This window comes from Numida meleagris, chromosome 3 (assembly GCF_002078875.1).
Source record: "Numida meleagris isolate 19003 breed g44 Domestic line chromosome 3, NumMel1.0, whole genome shotgun sequence".
NCBI lineage: Eukaryota > Metazoa > Chordata > Aves > Galliformes > Numididae > Numida > Numida meleagris.
Genome location: NC_034411.1, coordinates 40,821,422 through 40,827,487, shown reverse-complemented (window position 1 = coordinate 40,827,487; position 6,066 = coordinate 40,821,422). Strand labels below are relative to the sequence as shown.

At 43.5% G+C, this 6,066-nt stretch overlaps 1 long non-coding RNA gene across 1 annotated transcript; it reads right to left on the bottom strand.

The window, feature by feature from the left end:
• Positions 206–2,824, bottom strand: LOC110396746. The gene is made up of 3 exons (XR_002437224.1): positions 2,797–2,824; positions 2,022–2,090; positions 206–465 (listed from the first exon to the last, which is right to left on the bottom strand). It is a non-coding gene; the product is annotated as an uncharacterized LOC110396746 (long non-coding RNA).

The following is a 6,066-nucleotide window of genomic DNA, read 5'->3' as shown; positions in this document are numbered from 1 at the left end:
TTATCTCAGTATTTTTGCAAAGGTAACATTTGATGGAGATGGGCAACAACTTGGAGAAGAGCAAATCTTGAATTCTTGTTAGAGCTACATAAGGATATGAAATGGATTGTAGGGTGGGAATTGATTTGTCCTTAAAATCAGTTGGGTGCCTGAGAGAATTCTGGGGTGGGACTGAGCTGGTGGAGGTAAGTAAAAGCCCCAGGATGTCCACGTGTGTGGTTGGTGAGATGCGTGCTTGAACCTGCATCCCCATCAGCAGGGGTGCTGGAGGCTCCTTGGGGGAGGGAGAAAGACAGGGAAGAGTGGGGCAAAATGATAAGCCAAGCCTTTATTTTTTGTGATACTAACATGAATAGTTCCGTGAAGCATTTTGATCGAAGGTAATGCTGACATATGCTCCAGCTGCAGATCTGCCAATTTGCTTCCAAACTGTGAGCAGAAGAACATCTTCACCACTTTACTGTGCTGTGAAACAGGCAGGCAAGCAGGAGTGACAGGGAGTGGCTGACTAATTTTCAAACGTCAGGGTTTGCCTTTGACACTCTCTCCCCCTCAGTTGCACAGAGCCAGGCTGCCCGCTTGTGACTGCAGTGCCTTGGGCAAGAGAACTGCTCGTATTTTTTGAATGTTGGCTACAGATGCTTCACATTGCTCCCTGACATGTTCTGAAGTCTTGCCACAAAGTAATCCCCGAGGAATCTATTACTCCAGGGACTGCTTTCTCCAATCTGTGTAATACTGTGTGAGGAGCTTCTGCAAAGACCTGTACAAATATCAGTTGCGCTTTGCTTGTCAGTGGAGAGCTGAGCTCTTGTCACAGATGCTGGATTTGTGAAGTACCAGCATGTACCTGCTTACTCCTTTTATGGACAGATAAGGTGCATTGTCTACAAGAATCTTCAGAGAGCACATACATAGTTTAGCAATAACATCTCCAAATATATTCCTTTTTGCAGACAGAAGACACAGCATTTCCCAAAATAATCTAATAAGCCCCCTCTATCCAATCCTCCCATATTCCTCCTGACAAACACCCGAGGAACAAGACTGAACTGAGAGCTATCCCTCAAGGCCTGTCCATTGCCTTGCTCTGACCAGAGCCTGGCACAGAGGATGTCTTCACAGGGGCCACTGTATAGGCACGGCCCACTACCTCCAGGCACATGGTTTGCAGGCCTCCACCACCTTTCGGTGGCAGAGGTCCAGCTCCCACAGCTGTTGAGAAAAAGGGTGTTAGAAATGTCCGTCAGTCAGTGCCCAGCACAGACTGCTCATGGCGCGAACTGTCACAGGGCTCTGGCAGCTGCATCCTGCTGCAGCTTCTGAGGGGACTCTTTAGGGTGGTGTCAGGGAAGTCACATAGGCTTGGGTGACTATACATGCAAAGATACAAAGAGTTGTGAGTGGAAAAATAAGAACTCTTTACTATGTATATTAACTGAGATTTGGCAAGAAATAGGGGAATCAGAGACTACCCTCTCCCCCGCATGTGTTTTAGCATAACTGTTCTTTTTCTTTTTCCTTCTTTTGGCTTCTTTCTGCCTTGCTGACCATTTTAATAACTGTTCCAAGCATCCTATTTTCTCAGCACAAGCAAGGTTTTCATCTCCCTTTGGCACATCTTTCTTTCTTACCTCTCCTTCATTATCACTTGCTACACACCTCACCCTGCTAATGGGGTAATATTCCCTCAACAAGCACTTTGTGTTTCCTTATTCTTCTCCATTTTGTTGCTCCAGCCAAAGCCCCAGTGTTCTTTGAGCTCAGCTCCTTCTTCTCTGCAGAAGCCTTAATCTCAGAAGAAGCTCTTCTTATCTCTTCTTCTTTTCCTCACTACTTCTTTTTCAATGCCATTATCTCTCTTCCACCACCAACACAATCACCACAAAGCTGCCCTTATGTTTTTCATTTTCCAACCCCTCCTGAGACTCTCCTCGTTGCATTTCCCATAAGGATCCCTGCAAAGATCACAAGACCTGCAGAAACCCCTGCCAAAGTGATGAAATATGCATAGGCTCTACCTGCACTGATAGCGATAGCCTCTTCAAGCCTCCCGTGTCAGTTATGAACTCTGCTGTTCACATGGCATCCTGCAAAGATGATAAACTGAGCATGGACTCCCACAGAGAAAATAAAAGCTAGAATGGCTCCCCTGGTGCTTCGCATTACACTGAGGTTTCAGAAAGATGGGGGTAAATATATTCAACCTTTGCAATACAAACAAGTACAGCAAAATGATCTAGAATGATTCATTTAAAGGAGTTTCAGGAGTGTGACGGAAATACACAGCACTGCGTTAAGATGCAAAGGCAACACAGAACAAGGTGGTACAAAACTTAGGAAACTTCACAGTAAAAACAGCAGATAGGGAGGAATTAGAGTGCAGAAATTCAAAGTTAAACCTGCTGTTGCATATGCAGGCAATCAGAACTAAGTCAGCTTAGAAAGACTGAAGTCTGTCTCAGTACCTTGCCACCCCGGGCTCTCTCAGTGCTTGTCCTTAAACTATAAAGTATCTGACACCCTCAACCCTCTGCAGTTTTCTCAGTTCTTTGGCCCATATTGCAGTCATCCCAAAGTAGGTCTAGCACCATTTAAGTTGCAAAGGACATTCATAAGGGAATATCATTGCAGACAAGGCCATAGTCTTTTTGAAAATCCTAAAAGCTTAAAGTAGTTAGCAATTTCCCAGCCACTGACATAAATAAATCATATGAGGAAAGTGGGATGGAAATGAGTTCAATCTTTGGGTGAAGTTTGAGAAGGAAAAGAGGTCAGATACTGCTGCCATCTTACCAAAGCAGGGACAGGAGAACGGTCTGTGATGTCACAGTCCTCAGGTTCTTAAGTATCATCCATGGCCCTATCTGGGGCAAGGGTGTGAAACAGCTTCCTGCTCTCCTGCCTCATAACGTGAGGCAGTGTGAATGCACGGAACCTCCAGCCTCCTTCACTGACTAGCTCACCCAGGCTTCAAAATGATGTGCATGATACTACTGCTGGCATTTATGTATGCAATTCATTTTGCAGGTGAAACTTCAGTCAATGGAATCACTTTCAGCGGTCTTCACATGCAGCTTGTTTTCTCCACAGGCCCATTACAACATTCAGTTTTAATTTGATTTTTCCAATGTTTTTATACAACCATTTGCTTCTCCTCCAGATAGAAGATGATGACAGCTAAACAGAAAATTATTCCAGTATGACTTCAATAGAGTTGCATTCAGTGATGTCCTTAGCCTGGCTTGGTGGTGCTTCCTTCCTCTGATATTTCTGTTTCTGGTTTTGATCAATTAATCAGTTGTGATGCTAGGTTTTTTATAAACCAACAACACAGGAAAAAACAAGGTCTAATCTTTTCTTACAGCTCTGGGCTGCCTACCTCATGAGCATAAAACATGAGAAGATGTACTAATAGCACTATTTTTAGTCATCTTTGAACCTACGTTGTTCTTGTTTACATTTCACTCGTGTGTTTAATTGAGTGGCCTATTATTTATTTATCCTTTATTTTATTTTTCACCAAAATACCAGTCAAAATGAAGCAATGTGTGGTGACTGGGAAAAATTAGCATACAAGTAACATTCAAAAGAATGTAGTTGTGCAGTGCTGTAGACTGAGAGAAGAGGAAGAGCCAGAGGGGGATAAAGCTTTCTTCAGGCTCAGCTGGCTCTGTCACCTGAGAGGACAAAATTAAGACAGCAGGACACTGCCGGTCTGCACTTCCACTGCCATCTGAGAAATGCCCAAGGGGAGTTGCACTTTGCTAGCTCAAGCTATTTGCCTTCCCATCTGCTCAAGTTGATTTAGAGAAGTGCATTATGCAACCTGCTATATTCCCACAGTGCTGATGGTCAAATGGCTGTGGCAGCACACTTAATGCTTCTAGGAGAAGTTTTGAGGAAAAGGAGGGATTGTTTCAAACCAGGATTTTCAGTCTGCAGTGGTAAAGATATCGCAATATGGCAATAATAATAATAATAATAAAGAATAAAGAAAAAAGAAGGAAAGCTGAAGAAGATTAAAACTGAGAAAGGTTGAGGTGCGCTCGGTTGTAACAGCAAGGAGTAATAGCTTTAAAACCAGTCAGGACAATGCTCAAGACAGATTATCTGCACAGTTGGGGGTTTGGCAGGGAAGCAGTGATGCTATCTATAACGACAGCCAAGGGCATGGTCACCTGCAGTCCTTCAGCTCATCTCATATCACTGGCAGTATGAGTAGGAACATTTGCAATTTGCAAGTGTCTGCCCTCAGCTAAAAAAACAACAAAACATTTTAGTGGATATATGTGAACTGTGACAAAAGATTCCTAACAAAATTTAGCTTAATGAAATCCCTCCTCTTCTTGATCTCCATTTATGTGACTGTTATTCAGCTCTCAGCTGTTTGGTTAAGGTAAGAGGGTAACAGGACAAGCTGGTTGAATTACGTCTGAAATATAACATTCACACACTATAGACATTCAGTTACTTTTTAAGAGCAGGGATTAATGGTTGAGGGAATGGTCACACAATGATCGGCGTGACCAACTGTGTTCAGCCCAATCTGCTTTTGTTTATTCCAGAGGTGAAGAAGAAACTCAAGCACCGATGCAGCAGGGCTGTATGCATTTATCTCACACAGTTATGTTGCAAGTTTGTGCTATTCCTCAAAAGCTCATTTTTCCCAAGAATGGTCTGAGATATGGCTCAGGAACGTGTAAAATTTAGGATGAGATGCTGAAGAGGCCATACCTCCCTTGGAAATACAATGGCACCCGCTGCTGGATTCAAAAATTCTCCATGTGTACCAGTTTGGCTCTATGCTGTGCTGTGTTTATGCACTGTAAACATCTGTCATTCAGATGTTACTGGTGATACTGTGATGTATTTGGCATTTTCTACTTGGTCTTTTCCAGAAGACCACATGCTGCTTGAGATACAGCATGTTCACAGCTCAGTTTACTCTGAGACTAAGAAAAATAACAACAGCGTATCTACAACAGCTAGAGTTAGCCTTTGCAAGTGTATTTGTAAGTCTAGTTTTGAAAAACTGAGTGAGAACATTTGTCCGAGCAGACTAAAAGAGAGCAGGAGTAGCAGGCTGATATTTCCTCTGCCTTCAGTTACAATCTTTCAATACCTTGGGATGCTTCAGTTGCACAATCCCTCTGAAACTGGAGACTTCTCTGCAAAACACTAAACAACCCTTCTGCCTGCCCCATGGTGAAATGCATCCACTTGCAGAAGGCAGAATCGGGACGCTGCCTCCACTAAAAGCCTACATAAGCTTAACTTTGAGGCTGGGGAAAAATTGCATAATGAGGAGAACATGTGCAGGCCCTCTACAGGGAGATTATTCCAGCTCTGCAACCATCTCTCCACTCCCTCGATAACTGAAGTCAGAGGAGAGGTGGTCACTGGTTTTAACAAGGTTTGGATCAGACTCTGTGTGACTTGCCTTAGGAATGCCAGAGGTCTCCAAAACATAGTAGGAGGGATCATCCTACCAAAGTCTTGGAAATTATTTTAAATTGCACACTTCTTGCAGTTTTAACTAACTATGGTTATGCTGCTATTTCATTAAATGAATGAGAATCACAAGAGATTCGTTTTCAGAAACAAGACTAGAACAGGGGCAGAAATGTATTTAATCATCAAATCATGGAATGGCTTAGGTTGGAGGGAACCTTAAAGATCATCTACTTCCAACCCTCCTGCTATGGGCAGGGCTGCCACTCACCAGATCAGGCTGCCCAGGGTCCCATCCAGCCTGGCCTTCAATGTCTCCACAGATAAGTTGCCTTAATGGGTGACTTGTTCCAGCATCTCACCACCTTCTGAATAAAAATTTTCTTCCCAATATCCCACCTAGATCTCCCCTCTTTTAGTTTAAAGCCATTCCCCCTTGTCCTATCACTATCAGACCATTGTAAAAAGTTGGTCTCCCTCCTGCTTGTAAGCTCCTTTCAAGTACTGGAAGACTGCAGTGAGGTCTCCCCGGAGCCTTCTCTTCTCCATGCTAAACAAGGTCAATTCCCTCAATCTTTCTTCATAGGAGAGGTGATCCAGTCCTTTGATCAT